Source organism: Pan troglodytes, chromosome 16, assembly GCF_028858775.2.
Source record: "Pan troglodytes isolate AG18354 chromosome 16, NHGRI_mPanTro3-v2.0_pri, whole genome shotgun sequence".
Taxonomy (NCBI): Eukaryota; Metazoa; Chordata; class Mammalia; order Primates; family Hominidae; genus Pan; species Pan troglodytes.
This window is the reverse complement of record NC_072414.2, coordinates 63331860-63350688: the sequence shown is the minus strand read 5'-3', so window position 1 is coordinate 63350688 and position 18829 is coordinate 63331860. Positions and strand designations below refer to the sequence as shown.

The following is an 18829-nucleotide window of genomic DNA, read 5'->3' as shown; positions in this document are numbered from 1 at the left end:
TTGTTGGCCATTCTTTCTAGCTGAATTTCTTTCAAATTAAGGAAATTAAACTTCAGAGTTTTGTAAAGGGCTATGTTGGGAGATTTTTATTTTAAGCAATGAAGAAGAAAAATAAAAATTCAAGTAAAAAAATAGTCACTTTTAGGAGTTGCAACACCTTGGTTCCTTATGTGCCAGAGAGCCAGAGGGGAGGTCACTTAAGCGGTCACTGGCAGCCCCAGGTGCAGAACTCAGGGGTCCTGATTCCCAGTAAAGGGTTCATTCCTGTTCCACTTCTCTGCTTGGCAGGGAATGACTAAATTCTAGGGCTCCCCACCAAGAATGTGTGCTTCAAAGTGAAGGTGCCAAAAACGAACATTAAACAGACACCATATCCTTTCTTGTTATATGCTGAAAAGCATAACTTTGAGATATTTTTAGTGAGTAAATGTGGTCAAACTCAAGGACAAAGCTGAGTTCAACTTAATGAAGTTTACATTAATATATCCCACCTTGTTTTTGGCATCAATGTTCACTTTTTTTTTTTTTTTTTTTTTTTTTAGTAATTTGCAGTTTATATAATTATTATAAGGCTGGAAATCTATCTCCCCAGCTGGGCAAGGATACACTATAAATGTGCTAGAATAAAATATAGATGGAGATTTAATTATCATGCTACTCATGCTTTTTAAATAAGGGCATGTCAGCACTTCCATAAACCGATTTGCATTACGTTAAAATTAATGGACTGGAAACCTTTGCTTCTGCTGAAATGGACCATCCCCATCTTTCCCTCTCGCCCTCCACCTCCTTCCTGAGACCAGCTGTGTTTCAGCTCCCCCTTCCCTGGGCCCACACTGAATCTCTGCTACCCTTACAAACCCCTGCTGCCTCTAAGAATAAGGACCCCTATCCCATCCCAAACTCAAACCTAAGCACATGCAACCTCATCCCATTTCTCCAAAACATGTGAAAGCAAAAGAAAATCAAAAACTAACTCAGCAATCTTGTTCTTCCTACAGTGGTCTTTGGCTACTGCTGGGTGTGGCCCACTTTCAACCTGTGAGAGTGCCATCCAGTGAAGAGACAATGGGAATGCTACCTCCCAGAGGTGAGCCCAGCAGGGAAAATACAGGCTTCTCAAAGCTAAGGGCAGGTGCTCTGGGGTCAGGGGTCACTGACAGGTGCTACGTAGACAGAAAGGTGATGCAAACGGCCAGTGGCCACACCTTCAAGACATGTTGATAGGGGCAGGGGGAGATGGACAGGCATGTGGAGAAGTGAACAGGCTCGTGTCATCTTTGTTTTCTACATTGTGCAAATGTACGCATGTGAATGAAGAAGGAATGAATTAAGCAAAGAAGTAATTAATACTAAAGAGAAAAAAATAAGAAAGGGAAACAACAATTTTAGGTGCTTTTCTGGGCTGGCCACTTCTGTATCCAATTTACCCTTTGTATACAACATATCTACTTTAATCCCTGTAACTCAGAGTAGCCTTGTTTTTAATTAGAATACTGAAGGTCAGAGAAGTTAAGAAATTGCCTATGATCTCACTGCTAACAGTTGAAATGGGATTTGAAGCTGGGTCAGCTTGCTCCTGTCCTGGTTTTCCTACCACTCCATGTGGCAAAATGTTGGCAGATGGCGTGGACTTGTGAACACAGATAGGAAGGATGGCCCAGAAAAAGAGAATTTATGTCTGAAATACAGAATGGATTACTATAGAGATTACAATACAAGAGGTAACTTTAAAGGAGAGTAGATTTCATAACAAAAATGCAAGAACCTGCATATCCAAATGAGACCACTGCTTCCCTTTACCAGGGTCCCTCTGGAGGCTTGGCACTTACTCCAAAGATGCTGCTGTCTCAAAACATTTATGTAACTCCTTGTTAGAATGCAGTTACACAGCAAGTGACACATTCCTTTTAAATAGCTCATCCTTTAGCAGGTAAATTTGGTTTTTGCTAATAGTCGTATCCTTTGGGACCAAATCTGGAGCAAAAATTTGTATTGGGAAGCATAAGTTTTAATCAAAGGCTACAACAGCCATTAGATTAGGTGTGACTATAAAATAGAGAGTTGTCTCTTCTACAGTTCAATCTGGCTCTGAACACAACTAAGAGCTAAGCTCTGAGCTGTTTTCTGGAGTGGTGGCATTGCCAGAGTACAGACTCGCAAGGTATCTCTGTTGAAAACCAACACTCACCTGGATGTACAGGTCATGGTGAGCAGGTGTTCTGAGGGAAGACAAAGGAAAAGGAGAGGGAGTGTTGACAATTCTGAGCTTCAATATCGCAGACATTCAGGGCCTGTTGGCATGGTCCTCAGAGCAGCAACAACAGCATCAATTGAGGTTCATTAAAATGCAGAATCGCAGGTTCATGTGGACCTACTGAATCAGAACCTGCATTCTAACAACAGTTTTCAGTGGTTCTTCTGCACATTAAAGTTTGAAAAGCACTGGTCTGGAGGAGGAGGCTCTACAGAAGGGTTGGGTATTGAGGAGCTGAAAAGACAACCTGGAATTGAGATTCCCAGGGATGACCTGAAAACAAGCATTTCAAAAGCTCAGAAAAGCAGGAGTTTAACTACTCTCATTTTATATTATCGCAACTACATGTTCAAGATTTTACAAAATAGTCTCAGTTTCAAACACTCTGTTCCATTTGCAGATCATGTATTATGGATGGTCTGGGGCAACAGTGATAGACCCATGGGTATTGGGAATGAGTATGCAGAGGGTAAGATTACTGAAATTGTTATTATGTGGGTATGGAGACGGGCTAGTTAGCATGAAGGACTGCTGAGTGTTTGGGTGGTCTGGCTGATCATCTGAACACTGAAAAATTAAGTTGAAGTCAGAGAAGGATCAATGTTAAGTTAGGAGAACAAGAGAACTTTCTGTGATGATGGAAATGTTCTATATCTATACTGTCCAACATGGTAGCCACTAGTCATATGTGGCTATTCAGCACTAAAAACACAGCTAGCACAAGTGAGAAACTGAATTTTAAATTTTGATATGGGACTACTGGCTAGCACATTGGACAGCACAGGTATATAAAAACCCCATGGCAGCCCCTGTACCTGCAAGTCTAAAGAGGACCAGGAGGATCCCCGCCAAAAGAAGGGTAATCGATGGGACACCAAAGTTATCAGTCAAGTAAGGCAGAAATGCTTGAATGAATAAATGTATATAGATAGAAAGTAGAGACCTTGATAAAGTCAAACTCCTTGTCTTTACAAGTGTGTGTTCAGCGGCCATGCAAGGGAGATGTCCATCTGGCAGTGGCCCAGGGCAAGGTGTCAGAGCCCTAGTGGCAGGGAGATGGCATCCACATATGAGGGAGGGTGACATGGTGCTAACTGGGCATCTACATAGGGCAGGGGGACAGTGGTGATGTGAAATTGATTACATTCAGGGTGAAGGAGTACACAGTAAAAATATAAAAGATAATGGAACCTAGATTTCTCATGGCCAGAGAAGAGAGTTACAACTGCAGAAAGAGAGAAAATGAGAATGAGCCGCGCACGGTGGCTCACACCTGTAATCCCAGCACTTTGGGACACCGAGGCGGGCAGATCGCCTGAGGTCGGGAGTTCGAGATCAGCCTGGCCAGCATGGTGAAACCCTGTCTCTACTAAAAATACAAAAATTAGCCAGGTGTGGTGGCACGTGCCTGTAATCTCAGCTACTCAGGAAGTGGAGGCAGGAGAATTGCTTGAACCCAGGAGGCGGAGGCTGCAGTGAGCCGAGATCACACCATTGCACTCCAACCTGGGCAACAGAGTGAGACTCCGTCTCAAAAAAAAAAAAAAAAAAAAAGGAAAAAAGAAAATGAAAATGAAACTTATGATGTTATTCGGAATTTGAGATGTGTGTGAACTGACAATTTTTAATATACAGATGAATACAGAAATACACACATAATAAATATGTGCTTACATACATAAGACGCATTGCCCAGCTCTGTTTGACTGAAAGGGTCTAGGAGCAGCAACACCACAAGAGCAACAGGTACATTTATTGCCCAGATTTTGGCTTGTAAATACTATTCTCCAAAAAAAATAGACGAGGGCTCCTTGGAAAAATGGCTGATTCCAGGGCTAGGACTGGTAAAATACAATACAAGCTTGAAACATCGTGTCATACCTGAAAAGTGAAGAAGTGCTCAAAGAGTGATGGAGATGTGTCAAAAAAGACACTGAAGCCAGGCCAAAGTGGCTCTCACTAGCCAAATACGGGGCAATTAGAGCTTCAAAGCAAATAATAATGGTAACAGGTCAAAACCCATTGAGTAGAAGGGAAATCCATGTGTCCATGCTGACACAAATAAATGGCTGAATAAAGGAGCAAATGGACAAGCTGTATCACCTAACAGGATACAATAAGAATACCCCATCACTTCTGTTATTTTCCTGCCAAAAATTCATTGACTGAATCTAATCATGAGGAAACACTGCACAAACCCAAACTGAGGGCCATGCTACCTAATAATGGTCTATATTCTTCAAACATGTCAAGATCATGTCACGAAAGTCAACAAGAGAATAAGAAACACTTCCAGGCTGAAGGAGACCAAAGAGATGCGACAACTAAATACAGCGTGTGATTCTGAATCAGATACTTCCACTCTAAGGACATTATTGGGACACTCAGGACAACTGGTGAAACTTGAATGTTTGGGGACTGGGTGGTAGCAATATATCAATATGAATGTCCTGATTCTGATGGTTGCTTTGTGGTTATGTATGAGAATTTTTTTGTTTACAGGAAACCTGGGGGAGTGGCAATGTATCACATTGGCAACTTACTCTCAAGTAAGTCCGAAAACAAAAGAACTCTTCGTACAGGGCTTTAACTATCATATAAGTTTGAGACTGTTTCAAAGTAAAATAATTAAAAAAAAAAAAAAAAACCCAAAGAATTATGTTCACTTATTCTGGCGAAGGCACTCTAACGGAATGTCTTTAGGGGCATCTTAGAAAGATGTTCTTCTCTAGCAACAACTGCCTAAAGGAAAAGTGCTTCCTTTCCACCTGACATAGACATTCACCCATCAAAGCTGAGGCCTGGACCTGTCACAATTATTTTGCAAATAAGGAAAAGCCACTAAAAACTCAGAGAAGCCACCCCAGAGATCTGCCATTGTTGAGCTGCTAAATTAGCAAGCCCTCAGACTGGCTACCTCCAGATTTCTCGTTATGTGTGATTTATTACCAAATCCAACTTGTTTAAGTTAAAAAAAAATCTTAATTTGCTTTCAGACGGCACCAGCTCCGTTTGAAGAAAGGGCCAATCACAGAGGTCAGCACTCTCCTCTCACAGGCAGCCCGGGGTGCCTTTGGCCCTACCTTGCCCCTGTATCAGACTCCCTCCTACACACCCTCTGGCCCAGGATGGGAGCTGCTGGCACTTGAAAAGCCCTTTCTATCTGGCAGGCTACAAGTATACAACTCCTCCTTATTCACAATCAATCCTTCCCTTTGCCCCCTACCCACCCCCCCAACCCCCCGCCACTTGCATACTGAAACAGAACAAAAACATACCATACAGAAATGAGAAATCACATATATAATTACAGCCAATATCACAGACCCAGGCTACACTAAGAAAGGATCAAGGATAAAGATGAAGAACTCTGAGAACAGTTTCCTTTTGGACTTTGTCTCCCGATTTTCTCTGTGACTCTTTCGCCCCCTCTAACCCACACACTGCTTGCTACCCATCTCCCACATGACCACTCACATACTCAGAATTCTTGGCTCGCTTTTCTGTCATCATACCTAAAGGGCATCTCCCACCTTGGCAGATCTCACGATCTGGACCTGAGACACAGACATGGAGAGTACACCATTTTCAAAATCCTTCCCACGGCCCCAAAGATGCTGGTAGGCAAAGGCCACATTTGTTGAGTAGACCTTGTACATCCGTGGAAGTAGGCACAAGAAATCTTTGTGAATGCTCATGATACAATTTGGTGCTTCTACATTTCTTTTTCTGATTATGAAAGAATGCCCCTACCCGGAGCCCAGAGAAATTTTCACCCAATTTATTATTTTTCCTAAATTAGCATGTTTGGCATGAAACAAAGATATGCTTACAGCACAGTGCTGAGTACTGTGGAGGACATAAAGGATAAAGGATGTGAGGTCTGTGGAACAGGCACCCAGCCAGCCCCCTGCATGTATGCTCCCTGAGGCAGGCGAAACATGTTTGAAGAGGTCGTCAATGCTCCATAAGGTGGAAGTGGTGAGCTGAATGGTGCCCTCCTTCTCCCAAATACGCCCAAGTCCTGACCCTGGAATCTGCACATATCACCTTATTTGGAAATAGAATCTTCACAGATGTTATTAAGAATTCTGGCTGGGCTGGGCACAGTGGCTCACGCCTGTAGTCCCAGTACTTTGGGAGGCCGAGGCGGGCGGATCACGAGGTCAGGAGATCGAGACCATACTGGCTAACACGGTGAAACCCCGTCTCTACTAAAAATACAAAAACAAAATTTAGTCGGGCGTGGTGGCAGGCACCTGTAGTCCCAGCTACTCGGGAGGCTGAGGCAGGAGAATGGCGTGAACCTGGGAGGCGGAGCTTGCAGTGAGCAGAGATCGCGCCACTGCACTCCAGTCTGGGCAACAGAGCGAGACTCTGTCTCAAAAAAAAAAAAAAAAAAAAAAAAAAAAAAAGAATCCTGGCTGGGTGCAGTGGCTCACGCCTGTAACCCCCACCCCCACCCCACCCCCATCACTTTGGGAGGGTGAGGTGGGCTGATTGCTTGAGCCCAGGAGTTTAAGACCAGCCTGGGCAACACGGTGAGAACCAGTCTCTACACAAAATACGAAAAGTTAGCTGGGTGTGGTGGTGCATGCCTGTAGTTCCAACTACTCAGGACGCTGAGGTAGGACGATCACCTGAGCCTGGGAGGCTGAGGCTGCAGTGAGCCATTTTGCGGCTGCACTCCAACCTGGGTAACAGAGCAACACCCTGTCTCAAAAAAAAAAAAAAAAAAAATCCTGAGATGAGATTATCCTAGATTTAGCATGGCCCTAAATCCAGTGACAGGTGTCCTTATAAGAGAAAGCACAGGGATTTTCAGTCACAGAAACACACAGAGCAGAAGGTCACTTGAAGACAAAGGCAGAGGCTTGAGCAATGTGCCTAAAAGTCAAGGAAGGCCAGTGATTGCTGGGTGCCACCAAAAGCTGGAAGAGGAAAGTGAGGATTCACCCTCAGAGACTCCAGACGAAGCCAACCCTGATGACACCTTGACTTTGGACTTTTCCCCTCTGAGATGGTTAGAAAATAATTTTTGTTGTTTTAAACCACTAAGTTTACAGTCATCTGTCATGGCATACCCTGAAAACTAATACAGCGGGCAAGGCAGGCTATTTATTATTTATCAATCAATCAGTAGAGACAGGGTCTATCTAATCTATGTAATTCATCTAACATATCCATCTATCTCTCTTTATATCTAATATATCCATCTACCTACCTACCTACCTACTAGAGATAGGGTCTCGCTATATTATGCAGGCTGGTCTTGAACTTCTGGCCTTAAGAGACCCTCTACCTCTGCCTCCCAAAATGTTGGGATTACAGGCATGAGCCACTGGCTTAGTCAAGGCAGATCATTTAGGGGTGGACTTTGTTTGTCCAGAGAAGAAATAATTTTCCCTCCCAGCTCTGATAATATATGCCCAGTAAGCACAAAGGCCCTGGCATATGGGTAAAATGGAACCTTTTAGCATATGGCAAAGACTGTCTCTTAAGACCCTTCTATATGCAAGATGGGCCAGTCGGGAGGAAGAGAACAGAAAAACTCGAGCACAAACGGAACTCAAAGACCTTCTGAAGCTCAACACTTGTTGACTGTCTCTGAGGATCTGGGTGTGCCTGGCACAAACAGCCTCAAAAGAGAATTTGCCACAAGAAAGAAGACATCTAGTTGGTATCCAAGGACCCCCATCAGCTGCTGTGGGGTGGGGAGGGCCGCTTCAGGCACCGTCCATGGATGAGGTGGGATCCCCTCCAACACGGAGAACAAGGACGAACATGTCAGAGTAGCCAAAGTGGCTGTAGCCACGGAATGTCCCCAAGGGCCACTGTGCAGCCACTGCAGGGTCTGCGCCTGCCAGGGCACACCAGGGCAGGGGCAGAAGTTGGGGGTGGGCAGGGGGAAGGCAAGGAAACCCGGAGTGAAAGCTATTAACCTGCATGGCGATCAGCTCAAGGTGGGGGTCAGAGAAGGGAGGGACTCCCATGCTGAGACTGCACCCCTGTTGTTTCTTCTCTCCTGTTTTCAGGCTGTCCTCTGACTTCAGGCTCTCCAAGTGCCTGCAGGCAGAGGACCAAGAGTGCAAGCCCAGCACAAGCCCCCATTTCTTTCTTCTACGCATCATGTGCACCGTGAGTACTGTGCACTCCCCGTGGCAGTCTCTGTAACACAAACTCTCTCTGTTCCAGGTTCCCAAAGCGTATTTTAAAACCTCATCAGCTATGTTATTTTTAAACTCCAGGAAATAAATGGGATTTAGTAGATGTTATTAAATAACACCTACTGTCCCCCACCTTTTTTTTTTATGAAAAAGCGTTTCAGTCAATCAATCAAAGGATGTATCAGTTTCTGCATCTGCATGTCCACCCATCAATCCACTTATTCCACCCCTCCCCATCTCCTGTTACAGACAGCTGTGACTATCCTCACCTACTGTTAACAAGAGTTAATCCTCTGTGGTAGGATATGGAGTAATTTTTTACTGTCTTCTTGGCTTTCAATTGGATTGTTTGAATACTTTATGTTGAACACAAGCTACTTTTAGAAAAAAAAAATCCTTAGAGCATTAAGGTCATTATTCTAGATGAAATATAATAAAAACCTAGTAGGTGGAAATAAACCAAATGAAAGGAAAGGAAGGAAGGAAGAAAAGAGGGTTGTGAGGGAGGTAGGAGAAAAAAGGAAGAAAAGGGAGAGAGCTCTTTTCCTAAGCAGCCTGAGGTAATCTGTGAAAATGGTTCGCTATTCACTTGACCCGGAGAACCCCACGAAATCAGGCAAATCAAGAGGTTCCAATCTTCGTGTTCACTTTAAGAACACTCGTGAAACTGCTCAGGCCATCAAGGGTATGCATATATGAAAAGCCACGAAGTATCTGAAAGATGTCACTTTACAGAAACAGTGTGTACCATTCCGACGTTACAATGGTGGAGTTGGCAGGTGTGCGCAGGCCAAGCAGTGGGGCTGGACACAAGGTCGGTGGCCCAAAAAGAGTGCTGAATTCTTGCTGCACATGCTTAAAAACGCAGAGAGTAATGCTGAACTTAAGGGTTTAGATGTAGATTCTCTGGTCATTGAGCATATCCAAGTGAACAAAGCACCTAAGATGCGCCGCCGGACCTACAGAGCTCATGGTCAGATTAACCCATACATGAGCTCTCCCTGCCACATTGAGATGATCCTTACGGAAAAGGAACAGATTGTTCCTAAACCAGAAGAGGAGGTTGCCCAGAAGAAAAAGATATCCCAGAAGAAACTGAAGAAACAAAAACTTATGGCACAGGAGTAAATTCAGCACTAAAATAAATGTAATTAAAAGGAAAAAAAAAAAAAGAAAAGGGAGAGAGAGGGAAGACAAAAGAGACAATAGAAAAGAAAAGGCAAGGCAACAAAAGAAAAAAGAAATGGGAGAGAGAGGAAATGCGAGACACTGGGAAACAATGGGGAGACCATTACCTGCACATCTACCTCAGGAACTCTAGGGACCAGTGTAGACCCTCCCAACCCGTTTTCACAAGTGAACTCCCAGGGAAAGCTTATGAAAACAATCTCTGGGGCTGGGCACGGTGGCTCACGCCTGTAATCCCAGGACTTTGGGAGGCAGAGGTGGGTGGACCACCTGAGCTCAAGAGTTCAAGACTACCCTGGTCAACATGACGAAACCCTGTCTCTACTAAAAATATTAGCCAGGTGTGGTGGTGGGCACCTGTAATCTCAGCTACTCAGGAGGTTGAGGCAGGAAAATTGCTTGAACCCAGGAGGCAGAGGTTGCAGCAAGCAGAGATTGCACCATTGCACTCCAGGCTGGGTGACAGAGTAAAACGGTGTCTCAAAAAAAAAAAAAAAAAAAAAAGTCTCTGGATGCTCATTAAGGCCCAAACATGGACCTACAAAAGACAGCCTGGGAAGTGGAAGGCAGTCATGGCAAGGAAGCTCCAGAGGGTGTGCAAGCTCCCAGCACAGCGGAAAACGGGTCACATGGCCTGGCTCTTCCAGCTCATCCCTCATGGATTTGGTTTCAGGGGCCAGAGCCTTAAAGCTACAGGGTGGATGGCATTTTGGAAGCACTGGGTCTAAGCTCCCATTCAGAGTTCCAGGACTTCTACCATATTCTGGTCTTTAAAGTGATCTTCAGCAAGTCCTTCAACCTCTCTGAGCCTTGGGTTCCTCATCTATGAAATGGGGACGAGAGACCCATCCTGGCAAGATGTGAAGCCAAGGCATATGCCAAGGAGCAGGTGTACCCACACGCTGCCTCAGCAAGCACACGGTCCAGTCAGAGACACACACAGTACAAAGCCAACCTGCAAACATCTACTGATTAAGTGTTAAGGTCCAAATGCAGTAATGAAGCCTAGAAATTCGGATCAACGTCAAGAATAACTAAGACTTGGCCAGGTGCAGTGGCTCATGTCTGTACTCCCAACTCTTTGGGAGGGCAAGGTGGGCGGATCACCTCAGGTCAGGAGTTCAAGACCAGCCTGGACAACATGACGAAAGCCTGTCTCTACTAAAAATACAAAAATTAGCCAGGCATGGTGGCACGCGACTGTAATTTCAGCTACTTGGGAGGCTGAGGCAGGAGAATTCCTTGAACCGAGGAGGCAGAGGTTGCAGTGAGCGGAGATCGCGCCACTGCACTCTAGCCTGGGTGACAGAGTAAGACTCCATCTCAAAAAAAAAAAAAAAAAAAAAGTTAGAACTTACTGAGCACTTATCTGCTTTACATATATTTACCATTTAATCCTCATAACATCCCTATGAGGTAGTTACTTTTATTATTCCAATTTTAGAGATTAGGAAACTGAGGCACAGGGCAATTAAGAACTTATCTCAAGTTACGATAGAGAAGTTCCTACCATACCAGGTAGTGCTGGGATTTTAATGTAGGCAACCCATCTCTTAAACACTACACCCCATACCTAATCGATAATAGATAATGTACGGCTCTCATTTTTAATGAGGTTATATTGTTAGAGAGTGACAAGGCAAGTAAAAAAATATAAAGTAATGCACTGTGATCAGTTTCATGGGACATTTGTGCAAAGTACAGAGGTGATGGTTGGGGGAGGGGATAATTAAATATCTGAGAGGGTCGGCAAAGATTTCCTGAGTCATTAAACTTGGGGGTTTGGAAGGATGCGTAGGAGTATTTCTGGATTAAAAAAATCAATAAAAGGGAGGCTCAGGCAGAAGTAACAGTTTGGGTAGACAGAGACAAAAAATACAAAAAACCCAGCATAGAACATTGAAAAAGTTTAATGGAGATAAAACATACTAAGAATGCTAAAATGCGATGAAGAACCCAGAGGGAGTTCTTAAGTGATATCTTAAGGGCAGAACACAAAGCTAACAAAAAGATCTCGGGGTAGGTGAGGTCAGGACAAAATGTCCTGAGAAGAGGCGAGGCCGCAGAGATGGCCAGTGGCTGGAGCAAGACACAGTGTGATGTCCTGCAAGGAGCCTGCTTTTATCCCATAAACACTGGTCACTCAGGCACCTGTTTCTATAGAAACAGAGGTGACCTTTAGGACAGACAGGTCTTCACTGACAGCCCCAGAACTCCAACTCTGGTTTCCAGACAATGGCCAGACCCTGACCTCAGTTCTGGCTACATTAAACTGGAGATTTCAGTCTTTCATAGGTCCACTCGGTTGGGTAGAGTTGGAAGGTCTTTTCTCCCTTGGCCCATTTCCCCCTTCTCTTACCTCCCACCAAGTGTCTGTTGCTGCAAGAGGCCAGTTAAGGGTATCTTTTCCTTCTAATAATCTCAGTGTTCAGGCACAGATTAACCAAGCCCAAACAACAGAACTAACTCAAAAACAAAAGCTAAGCTCCAGCCCTGATGCAGTGAATACGCGTGTTTGTAACTCCTCTGTCAACTACCTCCTAACCTCCTGCCTGTGTCTAAAGACACCATAAAAGGAGAAATCAGAGCCGAAAGAACCTCACTGCAGAGTAGACCAGTGTATTAATTAATAACAGTTCACATACTCTCGGCATTACCTCATGGCCCAATTCTAGGATCCACGCGCGAGTATGAACTGGAGCAATGTGAACCTCCCTGATATCTATAAGTGTTCAGACTCCGGTCCAAAGAGTGTTTATCACGCTACATGAAGCAGACCCCTTGCTTTCAGATCTTCCTGTCCTACTGCTGAGTGTTCGGAAAGAAGCTCAGAGTGGGCCGGGGGGTGGGGGTGCCTAAGCCATCACCTGGAGAATCCTCCCATTTCATGGGATACCAAGACTGTAGGATTGGCTCAAGGTCACACACCTAATTAGGGAAACTCCAGGATTCAAAGCTCAAACTTCTGATTCTTCAGTGTTTGAAACCATATTTTGAACCCAGTTCTTAGAGAGAAATAAGCAGATAAGATTTTGGGGCATTGCTGGGCGAACAGTTTAATGATAGAACAGGGAAGAAAAATATGAGCACTACTCTTTTCTAGGTACAACTAGGCATTTTACATACATTTTTCCAGTTAATCCTCATAATCCTTCCAGGAACTTATCAGCTCCACCAGTTTACACAGGGAAGGGGCTGAGGCTGGAAGGACCAGAAAGTTGCCCACAGTCATTAGTAAATGAGAGCCCCATTTGATCTTCAAATTGCCCATTTCTGCCTACATCACATTGCATGCAGAAATCACTTTCCTAACCTTTACTCAAGCCTGCTGGGAACGTCTCCTGTGGGCTCAGCCTCTACTAGGTTCACCTGGGGTATGCAAAGGCCCTCCTCATGTGTTCAGGCAGAGCCTCATCTTTCAGACTGGCTGAGGGGCCCTCTCTCCCAGGGCCCAAGTTCTTGAGAACCTCCCAGAGCCCAGTAAGAATTTGCATAATGAATGACCTGCGGGCCAGAATGTCCAAGCCTCTCTCACCCCATCCCTGATTGGGAAACCTTTTAGCTATTTATCAGGCCAGACCTGTTTATCCAGTTTCCATTTAGGACAACTTTTCACATGTTAACTAGCTGATCCTTGTTAAGCTAGGGTTTGGCTCACAAGGCAAGTATTTGTGGTTTTTCTCCTGGGCTGAAACACTGAGTAAGGAGCATCAAGCCCTCCAGGGGCAGGTTTCCTCCCACTGCCTCAGGCTCTGCCCACTTTTCACTCCTGGCTCCCACAGGGGCATTGGGCCTGGCTCTACCCTGGGTCCCCCTGGACTGGAATGCAATCACATGCTGTGTGTCCAGGTGGGGCCACTATAGACCCTACCACTGGCCTGGCTGCTGCAGCCACTACCACCCCTTACAGTTATTGGGTTGGAAAATGACCACTTCATGTTTTCAGTGTTGTACCCAACTAAGGCACATCCACATGCACAGACTTCCTCTGCCTAGCCCAGGACCAAGGCGGTCACTACATCATTACAGTCCTTCTCTTTCCTCCTTGCCTCCCACTTCTCTCCAAAACAAAGCACATGCATGCATGCACACACTCCCTCTCCCCCCTCTCTCTCTGATTTAGCCCAAGGATTGGAAGGCCCTCAAGTAAACTGTGCCTTGCAAAAACTGCCCTTTGCCATCCTAAGGCATGTACTAAAATGTGATCAAAGTTACCTTCAGTTCACATGAAGGAACAGCATTTTCCACCGGTGAAAGTGTGAAAGTCTAGCTCATTTTAACAGGTTTGACAGGTTTGTATGTCATTCTTAGACTCTCTCCTACTTCTTACAGAAAAATCAGATTGGGGTTAAATCCATTTACTGCTTCAGACACTGTATCCAAATTGCCAAATAAGGGAAAATAAGTTATAAATTAAAATGATACTTTAAGGAACAGAAATGATAAATTTTTAGATTTGGGTTTGGAAAGCACCTCTGACAGAAATATAACACTTTATGTCTCTTAAAAAGTCTAATTCAGTGATTTGAACATGTGGTACTTCAAAACAAACTCAGATATGGTTCCACGTGGAATATAGTTCATGACCAGCGATAACTCCAAACATTCTGGATACTGATCTTCAACTTTAAGAAAAACAATCACACTCAAATTACTTTTTTCCCTTAACAGTTAAAATGATAAAGTATAAAATTCCTTGCTTTAAATATTGCTAATTAGAAATTTTAACTTTTCTATAACTTGAATTTGAATCTCTTCTGTTTAAATGACAACTGAATTTCAGATTTAACAAAATATTATGAACTCATAATAAAGGGTATTAATGTATTTGTTATCTACCACTTCCTTCCCTGTATCTTTGGGCCCTCACCACTCAGACCAAGGTTGTAACATTTTTATTCTAGAAGTTAAAAAACACTGCCCTAAATCCCTTGATTAAAAACATTCTAGAAGCTTGAGCATTTTGTGGGGAGAGGGAGACAGTGTGTGAACATGCCTCACATGTGCTGGCTGAGCAGGGGATGGCCTCCATCACTTTATTTCCTCTTCCTAATGGATTGCAATGCGAAAGGCCATCCACCGAGGTGATCTCTCCCCAATGATTGAGATTTTTTTTTTCATTGACTGTGTTCTGCTGCAGTCCAGCCCCTCAGGTTTGGCCTTCCACATCATTCCCCCACAACCCACCCCCATGCCCTTCTACGAGAAGGATGACCTCAAGTGCGAAATAATCTCCAGCATCTGTTTGGGGCTTTGATTTTGTGGGTTTATTTTACACATCCTAATTCTGCAGGAAACTCCCTGCAGATGTGGAGGAGCCCTCAGTTACTGACCCCTTGTTAAAAGAAACAGCCAGAAACCAGAAACATGACCAGGAAGATAAACAGCTGTTGAGGTCTCAGCTGCTCTCCAGAGTGGCATCATCTTCGGAAATAAGCCTTGCATTCATCTTCACCGAGGAAATTGGGCCTTGAAGTTCATTTAGTTAGAGATGGTAAAAGCATGGCACACATACCTCCCACCCTTCTCTCGCATCCATGACAGACATCACTAATCAATCATTATATCCTTTTTCTCTGGGTCTGAAATCAGCCCCCGAATTCTCCTCAAAAAGGGGTCCAGACAAACTCTGTGAAACCATATTAAATATATTTGTCATTCTAGAAGTCTAGGTTCTAAGGCATAAAGATTCTGAAAAGAAAAATTAAATAAAATCTGTGCATTTTTGTTGGGAGGGGTTGGGGAGAGGTTAGGGGGTACTTGGTTCAAGTCCTAAACAGAGTAGGAAATTCTGTTTCCTTGACATACCATCTCAAAGCCCACAATACTGATTTAAGAAAAGAGCCCTCAACTAAAAGCAGAAGTTGTTGCTGGGGCTGACAAGTATTTGCATTTCCTGAACGTGAGCTGTGTTCCAGGCACTGCTCTAAGCACCTCACATGTATTGTCGCATGTAATTAATAGAAGGTGATTCTGATGCTAACATGACCCAGGATTCAAGACTCATTTCTCAGATCCAACATGTTTCACAGATGAGTGCAGCACAAGTCACACAAGACAGCTGCCTGCCAAGAGTGCACTCACCCTCCCCAGACCTGAGCTCCATTAATTCTGCTCAGGAAGGAGGGCCTTTTTCAAATCCAGCACAGCCCTGGCCCATCTGTTCCAGTGTGTCACTTAGCCATAGTCTGTTTCTAAATGTGCAGCTTCAAAAAGCAACAGATTTTGTAACGGATTCCCCCTTTGTCCCAGATAGACAGCACAACCTCCATGAAAGATGTGCATCTTCCTTCTTCCAGTGAAGAAGTTCTGCTGACAGTTCTGAGCACTACGAGGGCCACAGGTCTATCCTACAACAAACAGATCAGGCTAAGGGCTTACTTTCAAATAACTAGAGAGAGGGAGGCTGGTTTGTTTCTTCTCCTAGGCTTGGGTCAGACACTGGCAAACTGACTCATTTGCCTTGATGGGCTGGCATTTGGCCGCAGCCTTGGTCAATGCCAATTTCAGCGTTATTTGGCCCTTGGGGATTGTCCATGGATCCTGGGTGACAGCCTTGCACCAACTGCCCCCAGAGCTGGGGAATGAGAAAATGACATGAACAATGATAAAAATAATAAAAATGAGAGCTACTGACTGTATTGGATGTTTAGTAAGCACTCAGAAAATGTGCCAAAGGCTTCATATACACTCTCATGCTGAATCCCCAAATTCTTCTGTGACCTGTTCATCTAGAAAGCTGCCGATGTCCACCTCTTAGAGAAACGGTTCTGTGGTAGTCGAGCATCGGTTTCAAAGCTAGGATTTTGAAGAAGTCCTTTAACTCTGTTTCCCCATTTGTGAGAAGAGATTACCCTTATGTTTCATGTTATGCGTCATGAAGAAAAATGATCCACAAAAATATGCCTTGGCTATTCTGCAGAAAAGAACAAAGTAAGTTCTCAGTTTATGACTGTTATGGTTGCTGATATACTGCTCTGGCTTCCGGTTTGCTGGGTGTATCTTATCACACTGTCCTCCATATGTGAATCCGAAACCTTAAAAACAGTGTTTCTTTAGATACTTTCATTAGCTCAACTCGAAACTAAAACAACAGGCTGGGAGGCAGTGAGTTTCTTGAGGGCAGAGGTTGTGTCTTACTCATCTCTGAATTCCACATATTTGGCTTAAAAGAAACAGGCAAAAATGTTATTTGAGGATAAAGACCAGAGGGAGGTTGAGAAAGGGAAGAAAGAAGCCACAACCTTCTGTAGCATTATCTTGTCAACGAAAGTTCATATTTTTTCAATAAGCATCTACTAAGCCCCGTAAGAGAAAAAGGTTTGTTGTCTGCTTGGTACTACCTTAAACATTGAGTGTTTGATGCAGACACTGCCTTTACTGAGTGGGAAATAGCCTTGAGTAAAGTGTGAAGCAAGACTTCAATAAGTCCTTAACGACAGTCACAACCATTTGTACCCTCAGTCTGGCTGATTTTTGGAAAAATAAAAAATGCCCATGCTGATGCCATGGGAATGTCCCCTAAGATCACTGCCTTTCTGCACTCTATCAGTTGCCAGCCACTCAAATCTCCAAAATTATAGATGCCAGAATGACAAGGCTCTTGGCCAAGAAAAAAACAAAGGCTCAGCCTAATTAGAGTATGTTGAGGGTGAGAAAGCTAAAGTCTAAGAGGCCCACGTATCAGAAATGGGAAACTAGAATAGACATCTGTTTGGAATCTCCATGGGCAATTCTCTATGACCAGTTTGGAATCTCCATGGGCAATTCTCTATGACCACAGTGAGCTTAACAACTGCAAGGACAGTAACAAGGGGGCTTTAGGTTGACTCTGCCACTCCCCACTTCCCCCATAAATGCCTGCTCTGAAAGCCAAAACTCAGAATGCCCCTCCCAAGACCCTTTCAGCCTAGAGACTCCAGAGAAAGGAAGCTCACACTCTTGGGCTGAGCTGCTAATGCCTGCAATGCACCTGCTTTTCTAGCCACAAGTGGCTCTTTATGCCCCCACCTCGTGGGCAGCAAAAAGGGAAGATGTCCTTCTCACCTAAGCATCCCAGCCTCCCCATAGGAACAGCACTATTAGGGAGGCCTAAAAGCGGGGAATACCCAAATGGAGTCTAGGTGAGCTAGACCAGATACCAAGCTTAAAGGCAGAGGTGTCCGATCTTCCCTGGGCCACATTGGAAGAAGAATTGTCTGGGGCCACAGATAAAATACACTAACACTAACAATAGCTGATGAACTAAAAAAAAAAAAAAAAAAAAAAAAGTAAAAAAATCTCAATGTTTTAAGAAAGTTTACAAATTTACATTCCGTCTTGAGCCACATGTGGCCCGCAAGACACGGGTTGGACAAGCATGTTTAAAGGGCTCAGCTTGCAGTTAATGAATTCATCACTCAAATATTTGGCGAGTACTCTCTGCATATCAGGCATAATTCTAGGTATGGCAAAAGAGAGAGAGAGACGTCTGCTGTCAGGGTGAATGGTCCCTATCTTAAGCCTGTGACAGCAATCAGGCCATAAAATGTTAACATCACAAGACTTCAACCGGGGTTCAAATCCGAGGCATGCTGCAGTCTAACTTTGTGACCTTGGGTACCTGACTTCCCTGTTAAGGGAAGGATTAAATTAAGGGGCAAATTTGAAGGCCAGGAGCAGAGTCCTTTTCTCCTTCTAGGATTCCTGATTCCATGTCTAGTATTACTCCTTCTGCATTTTACAGCCAAGAATATACACACAGACATGTACCCATGTACACACATACATCATCCTTTAAGTAAGACTTACCATACATTCCTCTCTTATCCTTATAGTCGTCTGGCAGTGTAGGTATTTGTGGTACCCATGAGAATCAATGCTCTTCGCAGACCTCCAACTACAGGCAATGAAATTGACCAACGGCTCCAGCTGCTGTGCTCTGAAATCCATCACTGTAGCTGTGTTGGCACCAGACTGCACTTCTCATGGGCTGATTCCAGAGGCAATAGCGGAACCCAGCAGGGGTACTGAGACAAACCTATTCTTGGGAGACATGGGACTCCTCTGACAGCTGAGTTTGGCTGCAGGACTCCCTGATGGCATTGTGGACCCTCCTTGGCAATCTAGGACCCTTCCCTACAACTGCCCCTTCCTCTTTCCTTCAGTAGAGATCAGATTTGCATTGCTATCTGACCATTCTCCTAACCTGTTTCTTTTAATAAAATCCTTGAATGTA

At 44.2% G+C, this 18829-nt stretch overlaps 1 protein-coding gene and 1 pseudogene across 1 annotated transcript in view; one reads left to right on the top strand and one right to left on the bottom strand.

Moving 5' to 3' along the window:
- THSD4 (thrombospondin type 1 domain containing 4) overlaps nt 1-18829 on the bottom strand; it is a 667872-nt gene that overhangs the window by 432436 nt on the left and 216607 nt on the right. The gene's annotated exons all lie outside the window — the stretch shown is intronic.
- On the top strand, nt 8969-9580 carry LOC748650 (large ribosomal subunit protein uL22-like; annotated as a pseudogene).